Here is a 27,604-nt window from a genome sequence, read left to right on the forward strand (position 1 = left end):
ACCCTTTCTTGTGGTACTTGTAGTATCAGAAACACGTAACACCTCCTTCATTGCCCTTAACGTGTGGCCCTAATGAGAAATACGTTTGTTTATTCACCGTCGACACTGTATTCAGTGTCCGTGTCTGTGTCTGTGTCGACCGACTGAGGTAAATGGGCGTTTTTAAAACCCCTGACGGTGTTTCTGAGACGCCTGGACCGGTCCTAATAGATTGTCGGCCGTCTCATGTCGTCAACCGACCTTGCAGCGTGTTGACATTCTCACGTAATTCTCTAAATAAGCCATCCATTCCGGTGTCGACTCCCTAGAGAGTGACATCACCATTACAGGCAATTTCTCCGCCTCCTCACCAACATCGTCCTCATACATGTCGACACACACGTACCGACACACAGCACACACACCGGGAATGCTCTGACAGAGGACAGGACCCACTAGCCCTTTGGGGAGACAGAGGGAGAGTCTGCCAGCACACACCAAAAACGCTATAATTATATAGGGACAACCTTATATAAGTGTTTCTCCCTTATAGCATCTTTTATATATATACAATATCGCCAAAATCAGTGCCCCCCCTCTCTGTTTTAACCCTGTTTCTGTAGTGCAGTGCAGGGGAGAGCCTGGGAGCCTTCTCTCCAGCTTTTCTGTGAGAGAAAATGGCGCTGTGTGCTGAGGAGAAAGGCCCCGCCCCTTTTTCGGCGGCCTCGTCTCCCGCTATTTTTGAAGTTAGGCAGGGGTTAAATATCTCCATATAGCCTCTGTGGGCTATATGTGAGGTATTTTTTGCCTCTAATAAGGTTTTTATTTGCCTCTCAGAGCGCCCCCCCCAGCGCTCTGCACCCTCAGTGACTGTTGTGTGAAGTGTGCTGAGAGGAAAATGGCGCACAGCTGCAGTGCTGTGCGCTACCTTTATGAAGACTCAGGAGTCTTCAGCCGCCGATTTTGGACCTAGCGTCTGCAAGGGGGCCGGCGGCGCGGCTCCGGTGACCATCCAGGCTGTACCTGTGATCGTCCCTCTGGAGCTAGTGTCCAGTAGCCAAGCAGCAAATCCACTCTGCACGCAGGTGAGTTCACTACTTCTCCCCTAAGTCCCTCGTTGCAGTGATCCTGTTGCCAGCAGGACTCACTGTAAAGTAAAAAACCTAAGCTAAACTTTCTCTAAGCAGCTCTTTAGGAGAGCCACCTAGATTGCACCCTTCTCGTTCGGGCACAAAATCTAACTGGAGTCTGGAGGAGGGTCATAGGGGGAGGAGCCAGTGCACACCACCTGATCTGGTAAAAGCTTTACTTTTTTGTGCCCTGTCTCCTGCGGAGCCGCTATTCCCCATGGTCCTTTCAGGAACCCCAGCATCCACTTAGGACGATAGAGAAAATATATAGAATTAAAAACAGGAAAAAAAAAAATCACCTCTTTTGCTCAAATACACCTAAACAAACCCTATAGCAATCAGCTGACATCTGAGGCCACGTAACTAACCAGCGCCCACCTGTGCACAATTAATGCACCCGAGAGGTCAATCCATTGCCAAAGAGCCTCTTTACGAGGAGCACTTATTAGGGGAAGGATATAAAGAGGTTTCAGAGACTGGAGGCTCCCTTGGGCACATTTGAGACCACTGTAATGAAATGGGGACAGTATAGCACAACTTTGTTTTTAGAAGGCTTATTTCCAAAACCAGACATTTATGTGAGAAGGGCACTTGCTTGGGAGACCTATGGGATAAGTCTTCTAATGCTAAAATGGGGACAAATGTCTGTGGGTCAAAACCCAGACACTCCACAAACCTGTACTTTTTTTGAAAGGTGGTAAAAAGAAAACAGTTATTGTAGAGAGCAGGCATAAAATCTAACCTGAAGTCTGTCAAAAAGCATGTGGCAGATCCACATAGCACACGATATCTATTACCTAAAGAGACAAACCTATTAGAAGTTGGGCCACTGGAGAGCAATATGAAGGTGTTGCTGGAGAAGACTACTAGCTGTTGGACAAATAAATCCAGCTCTGTAATCAGAACATGGATAACATACTGAAGAACATGGATAACAGATAGCTACTACTATAGTGGCAGTAGCGTGCAAGCTCTTGAACATACACAGTTGGAGAACGGATACAGCCCTTGACAGGGCAAATAAATAAATATATATATATATATATATATATATATATATATATATATATATATATATATATATATATATAACCACACTGGGTGCTGTGGCACCATGGGGTGCTGCAGGGCACTTGCAGAGGTGCCACGGAATGGTGGCCTGGGGTCAAATCAAACAATTTATATGGCAAACCCAGTGCTGGCGATTGCCATTCATCAAATGTGGACCAACAGAAATGCACCCTCTCTTCCTCCACACAACTGAACCTAAGGATAACCGGTAAGCATAATTTTTCTGAATTTCATAATAAGAAACTTTTGGGCTATGGGTGCCATGAAAAAATAAGATTTTACTTACCGGTAAATCTATTTCTCGTAGTCCATAGAGGATGCTGGGGACTCCGTAAGGACCATGGGGATAGACGGGCTCCGCAGGAGACATGGGCACTTTAAGAAAGAATTTAGTTCCTGGTGTGCACTGGCTCCTCCCTCTATGCCCCTCCTCCAGACCTCAGTTAGAGAAACTGTGCCCAGAGGAGATGGACAGTACGAGGAAAGGATTTTGTTAATCCAAGGGCAAGATTCATACCAGCCACACCGTATAACTTGTGATAACTACCCAGTTAACAGTATGAAAACAACATATCATCAGTTCAAGACCGATGCAACTATAACATAACCCTTATTGAAGCAATAACTATATACAAGTATTGCAGAAGAAGTCCGCACTTGGGACGGGCGCCCAGCATCCTCTACGGACTACGAGAAATAGATTTACCGGTAAGTAAAATCTTATTTTCTCTAATGTCCTAGAGGATGCTGGGGACTCCGTAAGGACCATGGGGATTATACCAAAGCTCCCAAACGGGCGGGAGAGTGCGGATGACTCTGCAGCACCGATTGAGCAAACATGAGGTCCTCCTTAGCCAGGGTATCAAACTTAGAATTTAGCAAAAGTGTTTGAACCCGACCAAGTAGCAGCTCGACACAGCTGTAGTGCCGAGACCCCCCGGGCAGCCGCCCAAGAAGAGCCCACCTTCCTAGTGGAATGGGCCTTGACTGATTTTGGTAACGGCAAACCAGCCGTAGAATGCGCTTGCTGAATCGTGTTACAAATCCAGCGAGCAATAGTTTGCTTTGAAGCAGGGGCACCAATCTTGTTGGATGCATACAGGATAAACAGCGCTTCAGTTTTCCTGACTCTAGCCGTTCTGGCTACGTAAATTTTCAAAGCCCTGACCACATCAAGTAACTCGGGATCCTCCAAGTCACGTGTAGCCACAGGCACCACAATAGGTTGGTTCATATGAAAAAATTAAACCACTTTTGGCAGAAATTGCGAACGGGTCCGCAATTCTGCTCTATCCATATGGAAACCTAAATAGGGGCTTTTATGTGACAAAGCCGCTAATTCAGACACTCGCCTAGCCGAAGCCAAGGCTAATAACATGACCACCTTCCACGCGAGATATTTCAACTCCACCGTTTTAAGTGGTTCAAACCAGTGTGACTTTAGGAAACGTAACACCACGTTAAGATCCCAAGGTGCCACCAGAGGCACAAAAGGAGGCTGAATATGCAGCACTCCCTTTACAAAAGTCTGAACTTCTGGGAGAGAAGCCAATTCTTTTTGAAAGAAAATGGATAGGGCCGAAATCTGGACCATAATGGAACCTAATTTAAGCCCCAAATTCACTCCAGTTTGTAGGAAGTGAAGGAAACGACCCAGATGGAATTCTTCCGTAGGAGCATTCTTGGTCTCACACGAAGAAACATATTTTCGCCATATACGGTGATCATGTTTTGCTGTTACTTCCTTCCTAGCCTTTATCAGCGTAGGGATAACCTCAACCGGAATGCCTTTTTCTGCTATGATCCAGCGTTCAACCGCCATGCCGTCAAACGCAGCCGCGGAAGTCTTGGAACAGACAGAGTCCCTGTTGCAACAGGTCCTGTCTTAGAGGAAGAGGCCACGGATCTTCTGTGAGCAGTTCCTGCAGATCTGGATACCAAGTCAGTCTTGGCCAATCTGAAACAATCAGGATTGTTCTCACTCCTTTTCTTCTTACTATCCTCAACACCTTTGGTATGAGAGGAAGAGGAGGAAATACATAGACTGACCGGAACACCCACTGTGTCACTAGGGCATCTACCGCTACTGCCTGAGGGTCTCTTGACCTGGCGCAATATCTCTGTAGCTTTTTGTTGAGGCGGGACGCCATCATGTCTATCTGTGGCAATTCCCACCGACTCACAATCTGTGCGAAGACTTCTGGATGAAGTCCCCACTCTCCCGGGTGTAGGTCGTGTCTGCTGAGGAAGTCTGCTTCCCAGTTGTCCACTCCCGGAATGAACACTGCTGACAGTGTGCTTACATGATTCTCCGCCCAGCGAAGAATTCTGGTGGCTTCCGCTATTGCCACTCTGCTCCTTTTGCCGCCTTGGCGGTTTACATGAGCCACTGCGGTGATGTTGTCTGACTGGATCAGAACTGGTCGGTCGCGAAGTAAGGTCTCCGCTTGACGTAGGGCGTTGTATATGGCCCTTAGCTCCAGGATGTTGATGTGAAGACAAGTCTCTTGACTTGACCAAAGACCCTGGAAAATTCTTCCCTGTGTGACTGTTCCCCAACCTCGGAGGCTTGCGTCCGTGGTCACCAGGATCCAGTCCTGAATGCCGAATCTGCGGCCCTCGAGAAGGTGAGCACTCTGCAGCCACCACAGTAGTGACAGCCTGGCCCTGGGGGACAGGGTGATCAACCGATGCATCTGAAGATGTGACCTGGACCACTTGTCCCGTAGGTCCCATTGGAAAGTCCTCGCATGGAACCTGCCGAAGGGAATTGCCTCGTATGACGCCACCATCTTTCCCAGGACTCGAGTGCAATGATGCACTGACACCTGTTTTGGTTTCAATAGGTTCTTGACCAGAGTCATGATTTCCTGGGCCTTCTCTATCGGGAGAAAAACCCTCTTCTGGTCCGTGTCCAGAATCATGCCCAAGAAGGGCAGATGAGTCGTAGGAACCAACTGCGACTTTGGAATATTGAGAATCCAGCCGTGTTGCTGTAACACTTTCAGTGAAAGAGATACGCTGTTCACCAACTGCTCTCTTGATCTCGCTTTTATGAGGAGATCATCCAAGTACGGGATAATTGTGACACCTTGCTTCCGAAGGAGCACCATCATTTCCGCCATTACCTTGGTGAAAATCCTCGGGGCCGTTGAGAGACCAAACGGCAACGTCTGAAATTGGTAATGACAATCCTGTACCGCAAATCTCAGGTACACCTGATGAGGTGGATAAATGGGGACAAGAAGGTACGCATCCTTTATGTCCAGTGACACCATAAAATCCCCCCTTCCAGGCTTGCGATGACCGCTCTTAGCGATTCCATCTTGAACTTGAACCTTTTCAAGTATAGGTTCGGAGATTTTAAATTCAATATGGGTCTGACCGAACCGTCCGGTTTCGGGACTACAAACATGGTCGAATAATAACCCCTTCCCTGTTGAAGGAGGGGAACCTTGACCACCACCTGCTGAAGATACAATTTTTGTTTTGCGTTTGACACTATTTCCCTCTCTTGGGGGGGGAAGATGGTACGGCCGATTTGAAATACCGGCGAGGAGGCACCTCTTCGAATTCCAGCTTATAACCCTGAGACACAATTTCTATTGCCCAAGGATCCACCTGGGAGTGAACCCACATGTGGCTGAAATTCCGAAGACGTGCCCCCACAGGGCCCGACTCCGCCAGTGGAGCCCCAGCGTCATGCGGTGGATTTTGTAGAGGCCGGTGAGGACTTCTGTTCCTGGGAACTAGCTGCGTTGTGCAGCTTCTTTCCTCTGCCCCTACCTCTGGCAAGAAAGGACGCACCTCGGACTTTCTTGTTTTTTTGTGAACGAAAGCACTGCACTTGATAATGCGGTGCTCTCTTAGGCTGTGAGGGAACATAAGGCAAAAAATTTGACTTTCCAGCTGTAGCTGTGGAGACCAGTTCCGAGAGACCTTCCCCGAACAATTCCTCACCCCTGTAAGGTAAAACCTCCATATGCCTTTTTGAGTCGGCATCACCTGTCCATTGCCGAGTCCACAGGACCCTTCTGGCAGAAATCGACATAGCGTTTATTCTAGACCCCAGTAGACTAATGTCTCTTTGAGCATCTCTCATATATAGGACAGCGTCCTTTATATGCCCCAGGGTCAATAATACAGTATCCTTATCTAGGGTATCCAATTCCTCAGATAAGGTATCCGTCCATGCCGCTACAGCACTACACACCCAGGCCGACGCAATTGCCGGTCTTAGTAAGGTACCCGAATGTGTATAAATGGACTTCAGGGTAACCTCCTGTTTGCGATCAGCAGCATCTTTGAGGGTAGCCGTATCCTGGGACGGCAGGGCTACCTTTTTGGATTAGTGCGTTAAAGCTTTGTCCACCCTAGGGGAGGATTCCCATCGTAGCCTATCCGTTGACGGGAAAGGATACGCCATAAGAATCCATTTGGAAGTCTGCATTTTCTTATCTGGAGATTCCCAAGCTTTTTCACATAACTCATTCAGTTCGTGTGAGGGGGGAAAAGTTACCTCAGGCTTCTTTCCCTTATACCTATACACCCTCGAGTCAGGGACAGGGGTTTCCTCTGTGATGTTCAAAACATCCTTTATTGCTATAATCATATATCGAAGGGATTTAGCCAATTTTGGCTGTAACTTTGCATCATCGTAATCGACACTGGAGTCAGAATCCATGTCGGTATCCGTGTCAACAATTTGGGATAGTGGGCGCTTATGAGACCCTGACGGTCCCTGCGACAGAGGGTCAGGCACGGGTTGAGACCCTGACTGTCCCAATGCATCAGCCTTGTCAAATCTTTTATGCAAGGAATTAACATTATCATTTAAAACCTTCCACATATCCATCCAATCAGGTGTCGCCGCCGTCGGCGGAGACACCACATTCATTAGCTCCCGCTCCTCTCCCACATAGCCTTCCTCATCAGACATGTCGACACAAGTGTACCGACACACCACACACACAGGGAATGTCCTTTCTGAAGACAGTTCCCCCACAAGGCCCTTTGGAGAGACAGAGTATGCCAGCACACACCCCAGCGCTATAATATCCCAGGAATAACACAGTAACTTAATGTTAACCCAGTAGCTGCTGTATGTATAGTTTTTTGCACCTAATTATGTGCCCGCCCCCTCTCTTTTCAACCCTCTTCTACCGTGTATCAGCAGGGGAGAGTCCGGGGAGCTTCCTCTCAGCGGTGCTGTGGAGAAAAAATGGCGCTGGTGAGTGCTGAGGGAGAAGCCCCGCCCCCTCGACGGCGGGCTTCTGTCCCGCTTATACAGTAATTTTGGCAGGGGGCTCATACATATATACAGTGCCCAGCTGTTTATATGTGTACTTTTGCCAACATGAGGTCCCAAATGCTGCCCAAGGCGCCCCCCCCTGCGCCCTGCACCCTTACAGTGACCGGAGTATGTGAGGTGTGTGGAGCAATGGCGCACAGCTGCAGTGCTGTGCGTTACCTCTAGTGAAGAACATGAAGTCTTCTGCTGCCTGTGAAGTCTTCTTTTCTTCTCATACTCACCAGGCTTCTATCTTCCGGCTCTGCGAGGGGGACAGCTGCGCGGCTCTGGGACGGACGGCGAGGGAGAGATCCTGCGTACCAATCCCTCTGGAGCTAATGGTGTCTAGTAGCCTAAGAAGCAGGACCTAGCTTCAGAGAGTAGGGGCTGCTTCTCTCCCCTCAGTCCCTCGATGCAGGGAGTCTGTTGCCAGCAGAGCTCCCTGAAAATAAAAAACCTAACAAAATACTTTCTATCAGTAAACTCAGGAGAGCTCACTGAAAAGCACCCAGCTCCTCTGGGCACTGTATCAAACTAAGGTCTGGAGGAGGGGCATAGAGGGAGGAGTCAGTGCACACCAGGACCTAAATTCTTTCTTAAAGTGCCCATGTCTCCTGCGGAGCCCGTCTATCCCCATGGTCCTTACGGAGTCCCCAGCATCCTCTAGGACGTTAGAGAAAATGGTCATACTATACGGCGACGTGAATCACAAAAGTTTGAGAACTACTCATATTCAGATAGATATACATACATACACATAATGCTGGAGCGTTTAGCATGAAAGCTTCTGCGATCAGGGAGTGTACAGTATGTGATTAAACTCAGAAGGGTGAATATAAGAATCTGGGGTGTATGTACTAAGCCTTGGAGAGATATAGAGACTGAGCTAAAAGGTGGGAATGTATTATACCCGCACTTATGTAGCGGTTATAGCGATTCCTGCTTGCAGGAGTGAAAATTCCCCCCATCTGGCAGTCACTGCCTGTGCCCCACACACAGCACATCAGCCTAGTGCTCCCTGCCCAGCTGGCTCCGGTGCGCACGCATATCAGCCTAGTGTTGATGCGCTGTGTCTCCCTGCCCAGCTGGCTCCGAAGCGCACACGCGAGATTTCACATGCAGCCCAGAGTCAGCACCTGCTACAGACAAGGACAGTGCGGTCCTCGCTGTGGTGTATAGGCAACGACACCTGAAGCTGTCAAAATTGATAGCTGAAGTTGTCGGACCAATCAGTACATTGCCTTCCACATCGGTGTGCTATCTTTTAAATAGCAGTACTGATAATACACCACTGCTGTCATACATGGGGGAGAAGCAGGATCATAGCACATAGTAGTGTGCATTGATACCACCTCTCCCCCATTAACGACAGATAATACATCTACCCCAAAGTACCAGCCAATCTGCTCTAATCATTTTTCAAACATTGCCTGTAACATGGTAGTTCGGAGCTGATTGGTACTTTTTCTCTCCAAGGCTTAGTACATAGACCCCTTGGAAGGACATGGCTAGAGAATCAGAGTGCCAGCTCCTGCGCCCGGTGGGATAACACACAGAGAGGGAATATCAGGGGCACCCAGCACGACATGCACACACAGAGCAATGCTAGTGGGATTAATGCACAAGCTCCTGGTTAAAGTAAGTGGATCAGATACATAGGTGGGTAAGGACTGGGCCCTGGCCCCCTGCACAGTGAAACACAGGGGAGCAGGCAACAACAGACTATGGCTGGGGAATTAGAGTGCAAGCTTCTATGATCAGTGAGTGGATGAGATGATACACAGGTAGGGGGTGAGCCGGGACGCACGCAGGACATCGGGTGCTGCAGGATGAGCCCTGCATGGTATCCCGGCCTGGGGGGCAGTGCGCCGCCTCGGTGTCTCCAGCAGTGTACAGCCAGCCGGTGTCTGAGGATGACCGGTTCCCTCTCTCACCTTCACTCGCTGTCCGTCCCTCTGTGTCCAGGCCCTGCGTAAAAGCTTTCTAGTCCATTCAGGGTGGGGGGTCGGTACCGGGAGACCGGGGGATGACAGGGACACGGCAAACACTAAAGAGAATGAAGAGCCGGAGCTTCCGGAAGTGACGTCAGCCGGCACTGCTGCGGAGGGCGGGGCTTGTCCTCTGCCCTGAACTGTCACGGGGTAACCTTCCCGACTGCGGGGGCAATGAGCTCTATGAGGTGTGGCAGCTAAGCAACCCCGACTGTCCTCTAGGCCGTATTCCCCCCAAGCATGCACTCTGCTGGTGAGGTGCAGGGTGTAGGATCACAGCCAGACGCGTTCCTGTTTTCCAAGAGCTTACACTTTAATGGTGACATTACGGGGCCTGATTCTGAGGTGCACGGATGCCAACAACGAGGTTTTTTTTTTAGCATACAATGCAGAAGCTAATTTAAGCATTTTTGGTGTTCTATCGCTCTATGCTGAGTTGGACAGAACTTGGGCCAATCTCGCCAAATTTGGCGTGAACTGGACAGTGGCGAGGCGACTGCACATAACCACCCTGGACGTATCAGAAGCTCTGTGCCTATGGCAGGGGCAAACGCGGGATTGCCAGAGGGGGGTTTCCAAGTGCAATCAACGATCTCCCACTCTGCTAAACAAATGCAGGAGTCTGGGGGAGCGGTAGAAGCAGAGGCGGATTGGCCATAGGGTCTACAGGGAAGATTCCCGGTGGGCCGACGCACCCGTAGGGCCTGTTTTGTTTGAGGACATGCGGTCCTAGTTCAGTGGCGGTTCCGGAGGGCGCCAGCGCCATCCGGAGGGCGCTGCACCAGGGCAAGATCCGTTACTGTGCCCCCCGCAGTGCCCTGCTGTGCCCCCCCCCCCCGCTTTGAAGGGAACCAGACGCGTAGCGTCTAGTTTCCCTTCTTTGAGAGGACCTTAGTTGTGCGGTGCGCGATGACGTCATCGCGCACCGCACAGCAAAGGTCCTCTCCATGAAGGGAAACTAGACGCTACGGTCTAGTTTCCCTTCGTGTAGAGGACCTTTGCTGTGCGATGCGCGATGACGTCATCGCGCACCGCACAGCATAGTGGCACAAACACTAGGGGTCATAATTGACCTCTAGTGTCTATGCTGTTCTATGGGAGAGACGTAATAACGTCTCTCCCATAGATCGAAGAGAAGAGAAAGGGGAGAAGAGCGGTGCCGCCGGCGGAGGGGGTCTGGATCAGGAACGGGGATGGTAAGTATTCTTTTTATTTATTTATTTATTTTCTTGCAGCGTCGTGACCACGCCCCCAATTGAAGCCACGCCCCCAAATTTTGCCCGGGGCGCCACAAGTCTTAGAACCGGCCCTGTCCTAGTTATAGACATAATGAATAAGATGCCAAACAATTTGCATATATGAAAATGACTTTGCCACTTAGCTTGTGATTGCAGATGATCTAGTGTATGCTCTGTCTGCCTGCTTGGCTGACATATAAGATTGAGTGAATAGTGATTCGGATACGGTTGGTGTAAGAAGAAAGAAAATATATCTTTCTAAAGAATTATATAGTTTCCTAAATTCTAAAGGTGTATCATATAATGTGCTCATAATATTTAATTTTATTTCCATTTAACTTCCCCTTGATGCTGGACATCCCCACTATCTGGAGAGTCTTGGGAGGAGGGTGCTGCTGCCATGGCCCATGGCTAGACCTTACACCTCTGGTGCTGCCCAAGTGGGGCCACTAGTACAAATTTTTCCAGGGCCGCTTTTTGTTCCCAATCCGCCCCTGGGTAGAAGTACCTAATACACACACACACACACACATATTTATTTATTTTTATAGAAAAAAATTCTGATACTTGAGGGTGCCGTGATTCCAAAAAGTATGGGAACCACTGGTATAGACTGTATCAAACATGTTTAACTAATATAAATTACCGTATATACTCGAGTATAAGCCGACTTTTTCAGCACTTTTTTTTGTGCTGAAAAAGCCACCTCGGCTTATACTCGAGTCAGTGACAGGCAGAGCAGTGTGAAGGAGGGACACGAAGCGCACAGCGCGCGGCTCTCCTGTGTCCCTCCTGCATCTCCGGCGGCAGCAGCGGCGGTTCTATTACAGGAAGTACCCGTTCGTGACCTCTGATCACGAACCGGCACTTCCTTTAATAGACCTGCCGCGGCCGCCGAAGATGCAGGAGGGACACAGGAGAGGCGCGTGCTGCGCGCTTTGTGTCCCTCCAGAAGACAGCGCGGGATCGACGGAGGGGTAAGTAACAACACTGTGGGGCATACCTGGCACTTGGGGAGGGAGCATATCTGGCAGCATGAGGGGGTATATGTGGCAGCATGAGGGGACGTATCTGGCAGCATGAGGGGACATATCTGGCAGCATGAGGGGGCATATCTGGCAGCATGAGGAGGCATATCTGGCAGCATGAGGAGGCATATCTGGCAGCATGAGGGGACATATCTGGCAGCATGAGGGGACATATCTGGCAGCATGAGGGGGCATATGTGGCATCATGAGGGGACATATCTGGCAGCATGAGGGGGCATATCTGGCAGCATGAGGGGGCATATGTGGCAGCATGAGGGGACATATCTGGCAGCATGAGGGGACATATGTGGCAGCATGAGGGGGCATATGTGGCAGCATGAGGGGCATATGTGGCAGCATGAGGGGCATATGTGGCAGCATGAGGGTCATATGTGGCAGCATGAGGGCATATCTGGCACATCAGGCACTGTGGGGCATATCTGGCACTGTGGGCATATCTGGCAGTGTGGGGGCATATCTGGCAGTGTGGGGGCATATCTGGCACTGTGGGGGCATATCTGGCACTGTGGGGGCATATCTGGCAGTATAAGGGCATATCTGGCACTGAGGGCTGTGTACGGCTAGAGCTGCATTTCCCACCCTAGGCTTATACTCGAGTCAATAAGTTTTCCCAGGTTTTTGTGGTAGAATTAGGTGCCTCGGCTTATATTCGGGTCGACTTATACTCGAGTATATACGGTACATTAGGTCAGGAAAAGGTTAGACATCCCATAGAAAATACACAAACATAATAGAACTAGTAGAAGACCTAACTGCACTTTCTAAGCACACGTTCTCCCACATCATAAGGAGCCTGTCTCTTCTTCCTGGCAGCTGCTCTCTGGTCCAATGCACTGATTGAGCTCTCAGATACTGTACACAGGGTAATTCAGATCTGACGTTGCAGCAAATTTGTTAGCTAATGGGAAAAACCATGTGCACTGCAGGTGGGGCAGATAGCAGGGGGGGAGCGACTACTAGTGTGCTAAGCCCCCTATCAGGGTACTTAGTCTGCGACCCGGCTAAGCTTGGCATTAGCGGTAAGGGTGTGGTGGGGGGCTGTCTCCAAACAACTCTGTGTTTTGCTGAAGGGCTCTTTGTGGGTTAATTGCGCTTAACCTTTCCTCTGTGTGTGTGCTGTAACATTACATTGTGTCAGGCAAAGAGTGTGTGTCCTGTACCACAGAGTGTTCCTCGTCACCAGGGGGCTCACTACTGGGTACTCAGGGTTCCCAGACAAGCGCGGCTGAACCAGAATTCTCTTAAGGGAATGATCTCAACTCTTTCTACAAAATTGTCCCGCAATGAGAAAGTGACGCAATACTTAAACCAGACTGTGGATGAGTTTATGAACAGAGACTCAATCCCCAGGACAGCGTCTCAATCCCCTCCCATTTGTCCGCAGAAGCGATCTCTAGCCCATATCCTGCAGTCTGATGATGACAGGTCAGACATGGAGGAGGGGGAGGTAGACTCAGAGGGGGGGATGCAGCTCTGTCACAGGGAATAGAGCCTCTTATAGAGGCTATCAGAGATGTTCTGCATATTCCTGATAAGGTACAGAAAAGGAGAAGTCGTCCTGCACTACCGTAAACAATATGTAAATAAGTGTCAAGATGTATGGATAGAAACCAACAATAAGAGTTAATTAAATGGAACAGATCCTTTACATTAAAGAGTAACGCTGTTGGCGGTGCACCCCAGAGGAAAATATAACAATTTAGTCACAAAAAAGGATATCCCAAGGAAAGGAGCTTGGGATAAAGAAGTTTACCTCTTTGTGGGGGCACTCATTTGAAAAATTTCATATTTATTGCTAAAATTTAACTTTTAATAGAACATTTAAGATTGTGTATAAATAATCACAAATCACCCTTAAGAAAAAACTGTATAATACAACATATGGTGAGAAAAAAATGTATTCATCAATAATCTAGTAAGAATGTTTCTATAATGTTATATTACCTAGGGTGAAAATATCAAAAAAGTCAAAACATACCCGGTATATAATCATTGATCGTATGTGGTGGTTTCCCATGAACTCCTGTAAGGAAAATGTTAACCTAAAAGGAGAAAAAGGGGGTAACACATAGCCAGAAGGCGCATGGATTGCAGTTCTCCTGGTTTAAACAGTTCCAATCGCAATTTATAATATAATTATGCGTTTAGTCATAGCAACTGTAAAAATTCCATTACCACATATCTCAATCGCTAAAGGAGGGAAATCTGAATAATTTATAGATAACAGATATTCACCTTCAAGATCAGTCAGTCATACCAACAATTAGATGGACGCCCCATAGTTTCTACTTTCAAATAATTGGAACCGCATAGTTGGTCAAAAGGTAATACCAATTACTTCAATAGCAGAACTATGTATAAAGAATATTTAAGACAACCATAAATTGCAACAACAAGGTACCCTAGTTCACAAGCAATCGTTGCTGAATTGGTTCACACTGTAGCGTTATAGGGTCTAGGTCAATTTGAAGTGCAATTTATAAGTGGTAGAGATCCTAGATAGTGAAAATGACCTAATTTATGGATATCACAGTTCTGAGAAAAAATTGAACATCAAAACAATTTAATACAGGGTAAGGCCCCGTTCCGTTACTCCTGGTAACATCTGCTGCCTTCCCATGTGCGCATTTAAAGCGCAGTAAATGGGAGGTGAGAGTATTAACCTGGACGGTACCGGGTAGAAGAAAGAAAGGGTGTTTCTGCTTTCGTGCGCTCTCGTGCTCCGGAGTCCTGATGACTATTTAAATCATTGCAGGGCTACGGGCACAGTCTCGACACGATGAGAGAACACTGAAATACCTAGAAAATTCTCAATGTGGTTCCAATGTGTAGTCGATCTGTGTCTTGAACTGATATTGTATACCGGGCAGCGTCTCTATATATGCCGGGTGTCTGGCTCTGACTACCACACGTTAATAGGGCATGCGCCCTGTATAGGGGTCTTGATGGGGTAAAGGTAATAATAGTGCTGCAGCAGTCACCCGGCATATATAGAGACGCTGCCCGGTATACAATATCAGTTCAAGACACAGATCGACTACACATTGGAACCACATTGAGAATTTTCTAGGTATTTCAGTGTTCTCTCATCGTGTCGCGACTGTGCCCGTAGCCCTGCAATGATTTAAATAGTCATCAGGACTCCGGAGCACGAGAGCGCACGAAAGCAGAAACACCCTTTCTTTCTTCTACCCGGTACCGTCCAGGTTAATACTCTCACCTCCCATTCACTGCGCTTTAAATGCGCACATGGGAAGGCAGCAGATGTTACCAGGAGTAACGGAACGGGGCCTTACCCTGTATTAAATTGTTTTGATGTTCAATTTTTTCTCAGAACTGTGATATCCATAAATTAGGTCATTTTCACTATCTAGGATCTCTACCACTTATAAATTGCACTTCAAATTGACCTAGACCCTATAACGCTACAGTGTGAACCAATTCAGCAACGATTGCTTGTGAACTAGGGTACCTTGTTGTTGCAATTTATGGTTGTCTTAAATATTCTTTATACATAGTTCTGCTATTGAAGTAAATAAGAATTTACTTACCGATAATTCTATTTCTCGGAGTCCGTAGTGGATGCTGGGGTTCCTGAAAGGACCATGGGGAATAGCGGCTCCGCAGGAGACAGGGCACAAAAAGTAAAGCTTTAGGATCAGGTGGTGTGCACTGGCTCCTCCCCCTATGACCCTCCTCCAAGCCAGTTAGGTACTGTGCCCGGACGAGCGTACACAATAAGGGAGGAATTTTGAATCCCGGGTAAGACTCATACCAGCCACACCAATCACACCGTACAACTTGTGATCTAAACCCAGTTAACAGTATGATAACAGCGGAGCCTCTGAAAAGATGGCTCACAACAATAATAACCCGATTTTTGTAACTATGTACAAGTATTGCAGATAATCCGCACTTGGGATGGGCGCCCAGCATCCACTACGGACTCCGAGAAATAGAATTATCGGTAAGTAAATTCTTATTTTCTCTATCGTCCTAGTGGATGCTGGGGTTCCTGAAAGGACCATGGGGATTATACCAAAGCTCCCAAACGGGCGGGAGAGTGCGGATGACTCTGCAGCACCGAATGAGAGAACTCCAGGTCCTCTTTTGCCAGGATATCAAATTTGTAGAATTTTACAAACGTGTTCTCCCCTGACCACGTAGCTGCTCGGCAGAGTTGTAATGCCGAGACCTCTCGGGCAGCCGCCCAAGATGAGCCCACCTTCCTTGTGGAATGGGCCTTAACCGATTTAGACTGTGGCAGGCCTGCCTCAGAATGTGCAAGTTGAATTGTGTTACAAATCCAACGAGCAATCGCCTGCTTAGAAGCAGGCGCACCCAACTTGTTGGGTGCATACAGTATAAACAGCGAGTCAGATTTTCTGACTCCAGCTGTCCTGGAACATATTTTCAGGGCCCTGACAACTCCTAGCAACTTGGAGTCCTCCAAGTCCCTAGTAGGTGCAAGGCACCACAATAAGCTGGTTCAGGTGAAACACTGACACCACCTTAGGGAGAGAACTGGGGACGAGTCCGCAGCTCTGCCCTGTCCGAATGGACAAACAGATATGGGCTTTTTTGAGAAAAAACCACCAATTTGACACTCGCCTGGTCCAGGCCAGGGCCAAGAGCATGGTCACTTTTTATGTGAGATGCTTCAAATCCACATATTTGACTGGTTTTAAACCAATGTGATTTGAGGAATCCCAGAACTACGTTGAGATCCCACAGTGCCACTGGAGGCACAAAAAAGGGGTTTGTATATGCAATACTCCCTTGACAAACTTCTGGACTTCAGGAACTGAAGCCAATTCTTTCTGGAAGAAAATTTACAGGGCCGAATTTGAACCTTAATGGACCCCAATTTGAGGCCCATAGACACTCCTGTTTTCAGGAAATGCAGGAAACGACCGAGTTGAAATTTCTTTGTGGGCCTTCCTGGCCTCACACCACGCAACATATTTTCGCCACACGTGGTGATAATGTTGTGCGGTCACCTCCTTTCTGGCTTTGACCAGGGTAGGAATGACCTCTTCCGGAATGCCTTTTTTCCCTTAGGATCCGGCTTTCCATCGCCATGCCGACAAACGCAGCTGCGGTAAGTCTTGGAACAGACATGGTACTTGCTGAAGCAAGTCCCTTCTTAGCGGCAGAGGCCATAAGACCTCTGTAAGCATCTCTTGAAGTTCCGGGTACCAAATCCTTCTTGGCCAATCCGGAGCCATGAGTATAGTTCTTACTCCTCTACGTCTTATAATTCTCAGCACCTTAGGTATGAGAAGCAGAGGAGGGAACACATACACCGACTGGTACACCCACGGTGTTACCAGAACGTCCACATCTATTGCCTGAGGGTCTCTTGACCTGGCGCAATACCTGTCCCGTTTTTTGTTCAGACGGGACGCCATCATGTCCACCTTTGGTATTTCCCAACGGTTTACAATCATGTGGAAAAAACTTCTCAATGAAGTTTCCACTCTCCCGGGTGGAGGTCGTGCTGAGGAAGTCTGCTTCCCAGTTTCCATTCCCGGGATGAAAAACTGCTGACAGTGTTATCACATGATTTTCCGCCCAGCGAAAAGTCCTTGCAGTTTCTGCCATTGCCCTCCTGCTTCTTGTGTCGCCCTGTCTGTTTACGTGGGCGACTGCCGTGATGTTTTTCCCACTGGATCAATACCGGCTGACCTTGAAGCAGAGGTCTTGCTAAGCTTAGAGCATTATAAATTTACCCTTAGCTCCAGTATATTTATGTGGAGAAAAGTCTCCATACTTGATCACACTCCCTGGAAATTTTTTTTCCTTGTGTGACTGCTCCCCAGCCTCTCAGGCTGGGCTCCGTGGTTACCAGCATCCAATCCTGAATGCCGAATCTGCTGCCCTCTAGAAGATGAGCACTCTATAACCACCACAGGAAAGACACCCTTGTCCTTGGATATTGGGTTATCCGCTGATGCATCTGAAGATGCGATCCGGACCATTTACCAGGACCCTTGTGCAATGATGCACTGTTTTTAGGAGGTTCCTGACTTGCTCGGATAACTCCCTGGCTTTCTCTTCCGGGAGAAACACCTTTTTCTGGACTGTGTCCAGAATCATCCCTAGGCACAGCAGACGTGTCGTCGGGATCAGCTGCGATTTTGGAATATTTAGAATCCACCCGTGCTGATTGTAGCAGTATCCGAGATAGTGCTACTCCGACCTCCAACTGTTCCCTGGACTATGCCCCTATCAGGAGATCGTCCAAGTAAGGGATAATTAAGACGCCTTTTCTTCGAAGAAGAATCATCAATTCGGCCATTACCTTGGTAAAGACCCCAGGGTGCCGTGGACAATCCAAACGGCAGCGTCTGAAACTGATAGTGACAGTTCTGCACCACGAACCTGAGGTACCCTTAGTGAGAAGGGCAAATTTGGGACATAGAGGTAAGCATCCCTGATGTCCCGGGACACTATATAGTCCCCTTATTCCTGGTTCGTTATCACTGCTCTGAGTGACTTCATCTTAATTTGAACCTTTGTAAGTGTTCAAAAAAAAATTTTTAGAATAAGTCTCACCTAGCCTTCTGGCTTCAGTACCACAATATAGTGTGGAATAATACCCCTTTTCTGTAGTAGGAGGGGTAATTTAATTATCACCTGCTGGGAATACAGCTTGTGAATTTTTTCCCATACTACCTCCTTGTCGGAGGGAGACTTGGTAAAGCAGACTTCAGGAGCCTGCGAAGGGGAAACGTCTCGACATTCCCATCTGTACCCCCGGGATACTACTTGTAGGATCCAGGGGTCCTGTACGGTCTCAGCGCCATGCTGAGAACTTGTCAGACGCGGTGGAACGCTTCTGTTCCTGGGAATGGGCTGCCTGCTGCAGTCTTCTTCCCTTTCCTCTATCCCTGGGCAGATATGATCTTATAGGGACGAGAGGACTGAGGCTGAAAAGACGGTGTCTTTTTCTGCAGAGATGTGACTTAGGGTAAAAAACGGTGGATTTTCCAGCAGTTGCCGTGACCACCAGGTCCGATGGACCGACCCCAAACAAGTCCTCTTCCTGTATACGGCCATACTGTGCCGTTTGGAATCTGCATCACCTGACCACTGTCGTGTCCATAACATCTTCTGGCAGTTATGGACATCGCGTTTATTCATGATGCCAGAGTGCAAATATCCCTCTGTGCATCTCGCATATATAGAAATGCTCTATAGTCAATAAAATACTGTCCCTGTCAAGGGTATCAATATTTTTAGTCAGGGAATCCGACCAAGCCACCCTAGCTCTGCACATCCAGGCTGAGGCGATCGCTGGCCGCAGTATAACACCAGTATGTGTGTATATACTTTTTATTATATTTTTCCAGCCTTGTCAGCTGGTCCTTGAGGACGGCCCTATCTATAGACGGTACCGCCACTTGTTTTGATAAGCGTGTGAGCGCCTTATCCACCTTAAAGGGTGTTTCCCAACGCGCCCTAACTTCTGGCGGGAAAGGGTATACCGCCCATAATTTTCTATCGGGGGGAACCCACGCATCATCACACACTTTATTTAATTTATCTGATTCAGGAAAAACTATGGTAGTTTTTTCACATCCCACATAATACCCTCTTTTGTGGTACTTGTAGTATCAGAAATACGTAACACCTCCTTCATTGCCTTTAACGTGTGGCCCTAATAAGGAATACGTTTGTTTATTCACCGTCGACACTGGATTCAGTGTCCCTGTCTGTGTCTGTGTCGACCGACTAATCGGCCGTCTCATGTCGTCAACCGACCTTGCAGCGTGTTGACATTATCACGTAATTTCCTAAATAAGCCATCCATTCCGGTGTCGACTCCCTAGAGAGTGACATCACCATTACAGGCAATTGCTCCGCCTCCTCACCAACATCGTCCTCCTACCTGTCGACACACACGTACCGACACACAGCACACACACAGGGAATGCTCTGATAGAGGACAGGACCCACTAGCCCTTTGGAGAGACAGAGGGAGAGTTTGCCAGCACACACCAAAACGCTATAATTATATAGGGACAACCTTATATAAGTGTTTTCCCTTATAGCATCTTAATATATATATAAGCATATCGCCAAATTAGTGCCCCCCCTCTCTGTTTTAACCCTGTTTCTGTAGTGCAGTGCAGGGGAGAGCCTGGGAGCCTTCCCTCCAGCCTTTCTGTGAGGGAAAATGGCGCTGTGTGCTGAGGAGATAGGCCCCGCCCCTTTTTCGGCGGCCTCGTCTCCCGCTCTTAACGGATTCTGGCAGGGGTTAAATATCTCCATATAGCCTCCGGAGGCTATATGTGAGGTATTTTTAGCCAAATTAGGTATTCATTTGCCTCCCAGGGCGCCCCCCTCCCAGCGCCCTGCACCCTCAGTGACTGCCGTGTGAAGTGTGCTGAGAGGAAAATGGCGCACAGCTGCAGTGCTGTGCGCTACCTTTAGAAGACTGAGGAGTCTTCTGCCGCCGATTCTGGACCTCTTCTTACTTCAGCATCTGCAAGGGGGCCGGCGGCGCGGCTCCGGTGACCATCCAGGCTGTACCTGTGATCGTCCCTCTGGAGCTGATGTCCAGTAGCCAAGAAGCCAATCCATCCTGCACGCAGGTGAGTTCACTTCTTCTCCCCTAAGTCCCTCGTTGCAGTGATCCTGTTGCCAGCAGGACTCACTGTAAAATAAAAAACCTAAGCTAAACTTTCCTAAGCAGCTCTTTAGGAGAGCCACCTAGATTGCACCCTTCTCGGCCGGGCACAAAAATCTAACTGGCTTGGAGGAGGGTCATAGGGGGAGGAGCCAGTGCACACCACCTGATCCTAAAGCTTTACTTTTTGTGCCCTGTCTCCTGCGGAGCCGCTATTCCCCATGGTCCTTTCAGGAACCCCAGCATCCACTAGGACGATAGAGAAATTGGTATTACCTTTTGACCAACTATGCGGTTCCAATTATTTGAAAGTAGAAACTATGGGGCGTCCATCTAATTGTTGGTATGACTGACTGATCTTGAAGGTGAATATCTGTTATCTATAAATTATTCAGATTTCCCTCCTTTAGCGATTGAGATATGTGGTAATGGAATTTTTACAGTTGCTATGACTAAACGCATAATTATATTATAAATTGCGATTGGAACTGTTTAAACCAGGAGAACTGCAATCCATGCGCCTTCTGGCTATGTGTTACCCCCTTTTTCTCCTTTTAGGTTAACATTTTCCTTACAGGAGTTCATGGGAAACCACCACATACGATCAATGATTATATACCGGGTATGTTTTGACTTTTTTGATATTTTCACCCTAGGTAATATAACATTATAGAAACATTCTTACTAGATTATTGATGAATACATTTTTTTCTCACCATATGTTGTATTATACAGTTTTTTCTTAAGGGTGATTTGTGATTATTTATACACAATCTTAAATGTTCTATTAAAAGTTAAATTTTAGCAATAAATATGAAATTTTTCAAATGAGTGCCCCCACAAAGAGGTAAACTTCTTTATCCCAAGCTCCTTTCCTTGGGATATCCTTCTTTGTGACTATATTCCTGATAAGGTGTCAGAGGAGTGTGAGGAATCTTATTTTAATGTAAAAAAGAAGTCATCAGTCACTTTTCCTGCGTCAAAGGAATTGAATACCCTGTTTGAAGAACCATGGGTTAATCCTGATAAGAAGTTTCAGATCCTTAAAAGGTTGCTCTCATCTTTTCCTTTTCCTCTGGAGGATAGGAAAATATGGGAAAATCCACCGATAGTGGACGCATCAGTCTCTAGGCTGTCACGTAAAATCGTAATGCCTGTTCCTGGTGCAGCCTCCCTGAAAGACATGGCTGATCGTAAAATTGAGACTACACTCAAATCATTGTACAAAGCTGCTGGGGTGAACTTCCGGTTCCGGCTGCAATGTGAACGGCAGCGTGAGGAGAGAGCTCCGTGCTGCCCGCCAGCTACCGCATCTTTAACAAGGCTATTAGCCTCCAACGACAGCCACAAAAGTCTCCCCACTGCAGCCAAAAGCTGGGACCGCTGTATGGAGCGGTATTTAACACCGAACATGCCCACCAGAAAGAAGGAGAAGGAAAAAGAGAAGCGCCGCACAGAATCCAAAATGACGCCGGAGCTCTGCTGCACGCTCCGTCCCCTTCTCCTACACCCACCCTGCACAGCCTGTCTGAGGTCCCACCTGCACCAGCCACTCAGGTCAGTGACCCCAAGACTATACCCTCGGGACCAAATCCTATTTACCCCAGCAACACCTGTCACGTATAATGACATGGTGGGGGCTATCCGCATAGCCATGGGTCCTCTGTTACAGGCTCAAACAGCAGATATAAGTAAACAGATAGCACAGCTCTCACACAGAGTGTTACAAACCGAACAACGTACTGGGGAATTATTCCAAGACGTATCTGTGCTTAAGCAGGACATGCAGCATATCACTAAATCACAACACCAGATTTGGAATAAACTGGATGATCTTGAAAATCGATCTCGCAGATCGAATCTCCGTGTAATAGGTCTCCCAGAAACACTTAAGGGCACCGAATTATACACATTTCTGCGAATCACCCTACCCGAGTTACTCGGTATATCCGCTGCCTGCAACGATATGGTGATCGAGCGTGCACACAGACTTGGCGCCCAGAAAACACATGATGGGGCCAGACCACGAGTGGTGCTTTTTAAGTGTCTAAATTTCTTACATAAAGAGGTGATATGGAGGGCATCCCGTAAAACACGCAATATTACATGGAATTCCTATAAGATCCTGTTGTTCCAGGACTATTCAGCAGAACTTTCCAAAGCACGAAAAGCTTTCTCTCCCCTTTGCTCTCATCTCATTCAGCAAAACAGAAAGTTTTCCCTATTGTATCCTGCACGATTACGCATATACTCAGGCACATCCTTTGCTGACTTTCTCTCCGTAGCGGACGCTGAAGCCTTCTTGAAAGAAGAAGAGAATTACGCTGATACGCCTGATGACAATGATGAGAATTGACACGATACCAGTTGTTTACAGAATATTCCACCTACCTAAACCTGAATGTGCCGGTCATCACTCTCTAGACCACACATTAATACACCCCCCGGACACTTCATTACATATGTGTGCCCACACCAGCACATACATGAGACTTCTGCACTGTAATATGATAGACAATCATATACCTCCAGGCATAGTTTCTGCATACGACCAAATGGCAATACAACACTGCTGCGGGATGATTCCCAGATTACTAACCCGATTCTAATGCTGGCGGGATCGGCGAGGGCACGCTCTGTCCTTGTTCTGATCCTTACATATATACTAGTATACCACGGAAGTCGTGATGTACTCATATTCATGTTTAAAATTGTTGGCTAAATGCCTTGTAAGTACCCCTTTGCTAGTCAGGGGGTTACTTTCCTTTTACTTACAAAGTTATGTTCTTGGTACAGATAATTCTAACTGTACCATATTGTTCCTATTCTCACTACTTTCTTTCCTCCTCTTCTACCCCCCCTCCACTTTCCCAGTTATCCCCCCTCCACACAGAGCAATGCCATTGTATTACTGTACATTTAGAGTATGTCTATTTCTAACCACGTATAATATGAATAATGTCTACAATTAAATTAGGCTCCTGGAATATTGGCGGGATTAACTCGCCGCAGAAAAGGAAGAAAATACTATTGTACCTGAACAAACTGAAACTAGATATTGTATACCTGCAGGAAACACACTTAGTGGCATCTGAAATATTGAAGCTTAATACTTTGAAATGGAAGGTGCTAGCTGCTTCTCCATTTTCCTCTAAAGCCAGAGGAGTGGCGATCTTAGTCAAGAATACAATCCCTATTGAACTCACATCAGTGAAGGAAGACCCTGAAGGTAGATATATTTTATGTAATGTGTTATTGAATCAACGCCCATACCTCCTGTGCAATGTATATGCTCCCAACACCAAAATACCTATTTTTTTACGTAAAATGCTACATATTCTCACACCACTACATGACACACCTCTCATTCTGGGTGGCGACTTCAACATGATCACTTCTCCTCAACTAGATAAACAAGCCACAGGCACTGGGGGCACCTCCCTACCCAAAAAAGGTATATCATGGTTTACACAATCCCTACATCTTTTAGACACCTGGAGGTCATTTAACCCCATAGAAAAAGATTATACGTGTCTCTCTGCAGCACATGGAACATTGTCTCGAATAGACTATATTTTTATTTCTGAGCACCTACTGCCCCGCACCCGCAGGGTCATGATAGAGCCCATTGCACTGTCTGACCACGCGGTAGTTTGGATGGAACTACACATGCATACTGAGAAAAGTTCCTTCCGATCTTGGAGATTCCCATCCTCGCTATCCCACTCCCTTACCTTTAAGAATAAACTTGAATCAACCTGGGACTCATTTTGCGACACCAATGCCGAAACCCTCACAGACTCACCTCAGATGTTTTGGCAAGCCTCAAAAACAGTCCTTAGAGGCGAGATTATCTCATATACTTCCCAAACATACAAATCCCTAAACTATGAATACTTACAGGCACAGTCTACTTTGACAGACTCATTCCAATCCTACAAATCTGACCCAACTCCGAATAACAGAACCCTATACCACTCAGCCAAACGAGAATTCGATAGCTTACTTCTTAAAATGGAGTCTAGATATTCCTTTAAAAAAGATGCTAGATTCCACCGGTTTGGAAACAAATCCGGCAAATTACTCTCACACCTTCTACAAGGCCAACGAACACCGAAATTGATACACCCCCTCAAGACTCCTGGAGGGTCACTCACCTCAACTAATGCCCAAATTGCCCAGATCATGCACCAATATTACAACACCTTATACTCCAAACCAACCACACCCTCTTCCTCAACCCAGACCAAAAGCTTTTGGAATGATTTACCCATTCCACAACTTGACCCCAACTTAGGAACCGCACTAACGGCGGCTGTAACTGAGACGGAGGTCTCCCAGACCATAGCTCACCTGAAACCCGGGAAGGCCCCAGGCCCAGATGGTCTTTCCTCTGAATTCTACAAAATATTAGCACCTAAATTGACGCCATTACTAACGAAGGTTTTCAATAATATTCTCTCCACAGGACAATTACCCCTATACTTTAACTCTGCCACAATTACCATCCTACCCAAACCGGGCAGAGACCTGTCGGACCCTGGCTCTTACCGCCCAATCTCCCTGCTTAACCTAGATTACAAAATGTTGACAAAAATACTTGCAGAAAGACTCAAACTAGCACTGCCTTCAATCATTCATGGAGACCAGACTGGTTTTATCATGGGCCGCACCTCCACGGTGAACATTAGAAAGGTCTTATCGGCAATTATTACTTCCCAGTGTGCCATGCCCGATGTTCCCGCAGCTATACTATCTTTAGATGCGGAGAAAGCTTTTGATATGGTACACTGGGATCACTTATTTGACACAATGTCTAGATTCGGACTTCCTCCCCGTTTTATAGACTACATAAGAATCCTATATAATAACCCTGATTCGAGAATCCTCTGCAATGGTTTTATGTCACAACCTTTTCGTATCCAACGGGGTACCCGCCAGGGCTGCCCGCTATCCCCACTCCTATTCGCATTGGCATTAGAACCACTAGCCATATCAATCAGACAATCCCCCCAATACCATGGCATTAAAGTGGGTGATCTTGACCTCCGTCTCTCATTATTTGCCGATGACATGTTGCTACTAATGTCCCACCCAGATTTAACACTGCCAACAGTTTTTGACCTAATCAATGCTTTTGGTACATTCTCTGGATATTCCATAAATATACATAAATCAGAATTACTCCCACTGAACGGCCCACCCACTTATTTAGATACACACGGCCCGTATAATACCATTAAAATAGCTACTAAAGCTATAAAATATCTAGGGGTACAAATACCCATACACCTCCGAGATCTGTATAATCTGAATTTCACTCCGGTTATCAAGGCTATCTCAAAGAAACTGGATAACTGGACATCTCTCCCACTCTCAGTATTGGGTAGAAATGCATTGATCAAGTCGGTACTCTTTCCCCAATTGTCATACCTAATACAATTGCTCCCCCTACGCATGTCAAAATCAGACATACAATTGGTAGAATCCCTGTTCAGTAAATTCCTTTGGAAAGGAGGCAAACCTAGAATAGCAAGTAAATTCTTGCAGCTACCACGTGAAGGAGGGGGTGTCGGTTTTCCGGACATATCTCTCTTTTCTCAATCGGTTCACTTTAGATATGTACTAGACTGGTTCTATGAACGCAGTGTGTTCACCTGGTTTGAATTAGACTGTGCTCTTTTCGCCCCATACTCTCCTTGCGCTTTGCTACACACACCCAGCTCCATGATCCCAGACAAAATACGTTTCCATGTGCTGTTCAGAGACATTTACCTGTCTTGGGGTGCAATTAACAGGAAATTATCTAGAAACCCAATGTATTCTCATTTTCTACCTCTGTGGGGTAATCCACTCTTCTTACCAGGCATGGAGGATGCAATCTTCCACCGCCTACAATTAAAAGGCATAAAGAAAATTGCAGACGTATTTGACCCAGGTGGAACTCTATTATCATTTCTCTCTTTACAAGAGAGATTTGGTTTACATGCCTCACACTTCTATGCTTACCTCCAAATGCGACACTACATTAACTCGTTGCCCCCAGCGATGAGTGACACCACCTTGTCCGACCCTCTCTTTCCATTGCTGAATATTTCACGCTCCCGCCCATACAAAACCAGATACCTATACAAAGACTTACTCAATACCACACGCGACAAATTACAAAACAAAATTGCAAATTCTTGGTGTAGATTTATTCCAAGCATTACAAATTCGGAATACATATTCCAACATTATGATAAAACATTACAAATACTGAAGACATCCTCTTTACAAGAGATTCATGTTAAAACTGTGTACAGGGCATATATCTCCCAGGCACAGAGACGACATTTCGTAGAGGAAGAGACTGGAAGTTGTATGAAATGCTTTCACTCTTCAGCAACCTTTTTCCACAACTTCTGGGAATGTGGTATCATTAAAAAGTTCTGGAATAAAATAGTGCAATATATTAACAATGATCTTGGAATAAAGGCTACACTACATCCACAGGCATTACTACTGACAAACTTCTCGGTATGGGACTTAGACATATCCCAAACACACCTTCACCCATTCCTAACTATGCTAGTAACCATTGCAAAAAAGGTTATTCTCCAGAAGTGGATATCCAAACACACCCCAACTCTGTCAGCAGTACACACTATACTCCTCAAGGTTTTATATATAGAACGTTTTTCTACTATAGCTGACTCAGAAGGAGGTGTGAAAAAATTCTACAAACGGTGGAGCCCCTATATTAATACTCTTTCACATGCAGCTCAAGAACAGATCTTTTCCAGATTTGATTCCACTGATTGGCACTTACATCGGAAAGAGCAAATGGCACCTTGACTATATACTCTGATAAGTTATGATGTTGGAGTACTGTATCCGGCGGTTGATCTTGATCTGTATCAATAAGAAAATTGCTAATCTCATATATCCAAATATAGATTTATGCCACTATATCCCTCCCCCATTAAAATGTCTTCCATGCATATTGATATCAACTACACTAGAATATACGAGCCCAGTGATCATATAGCTAGGCATTGACCACTCCTACCCCACCTCTCCCTCTCCCCTTTCTCCCCCTCTTCTCTTCTCTTACTCTGTTTTCTCTGTTATGTTAAATTTAGAGGTCAACCCTAAGATTGTATGGACTTACATCTTACACAATAAGTTCATGGGTCCTCCATAAGATATATATATGTTCCAATTATGTCACATTTTCTG

At 46.8% G+C, this 27,604-nt stretch overlaps 1 protein-coding gene across 2 annotated transcripts in view; it reads right to left on the reverse strand.

Annotated features, from left to right (window-relative positions):
* The window catches only part of STAU1 (staufen double-stranded RNA binding protein 1), a 140,128-nt gene extending 130,550 nt beyond the window's left edge, over positions 1–9,578 (reverse strand). For both annotated transcript variants that reach the window (XM_063958889.1, XM_063958890.1), the window contains exon 1: positions 9,405–9,578. The gene's annotated coding sequence lies outside the window, so the exon portion shown is untranslated. The remainder of the gene's footprint in view (positions 1–9,404) is intronic.
* Positions 9,579–27,604: the final 18,026 nt, after the last annotated feature.

The sequence above is a fragment of the Pseudophryne corroboree genome, chromosome 3, assembly GCF_028390025.1.
Source record: "Pseudophryne corroboree isolate aPseCor3 chromosome 3, aPseCor3.hap2, whole genome shotgun sequence".
NCBI classification, from domain to species: domain Eukaryota; kingdom Metazoa; phylum Chordata; class Amphibia; order Anura; family Myobatrachidae; genus Pseudophryne; species Pseudophryne corroboree.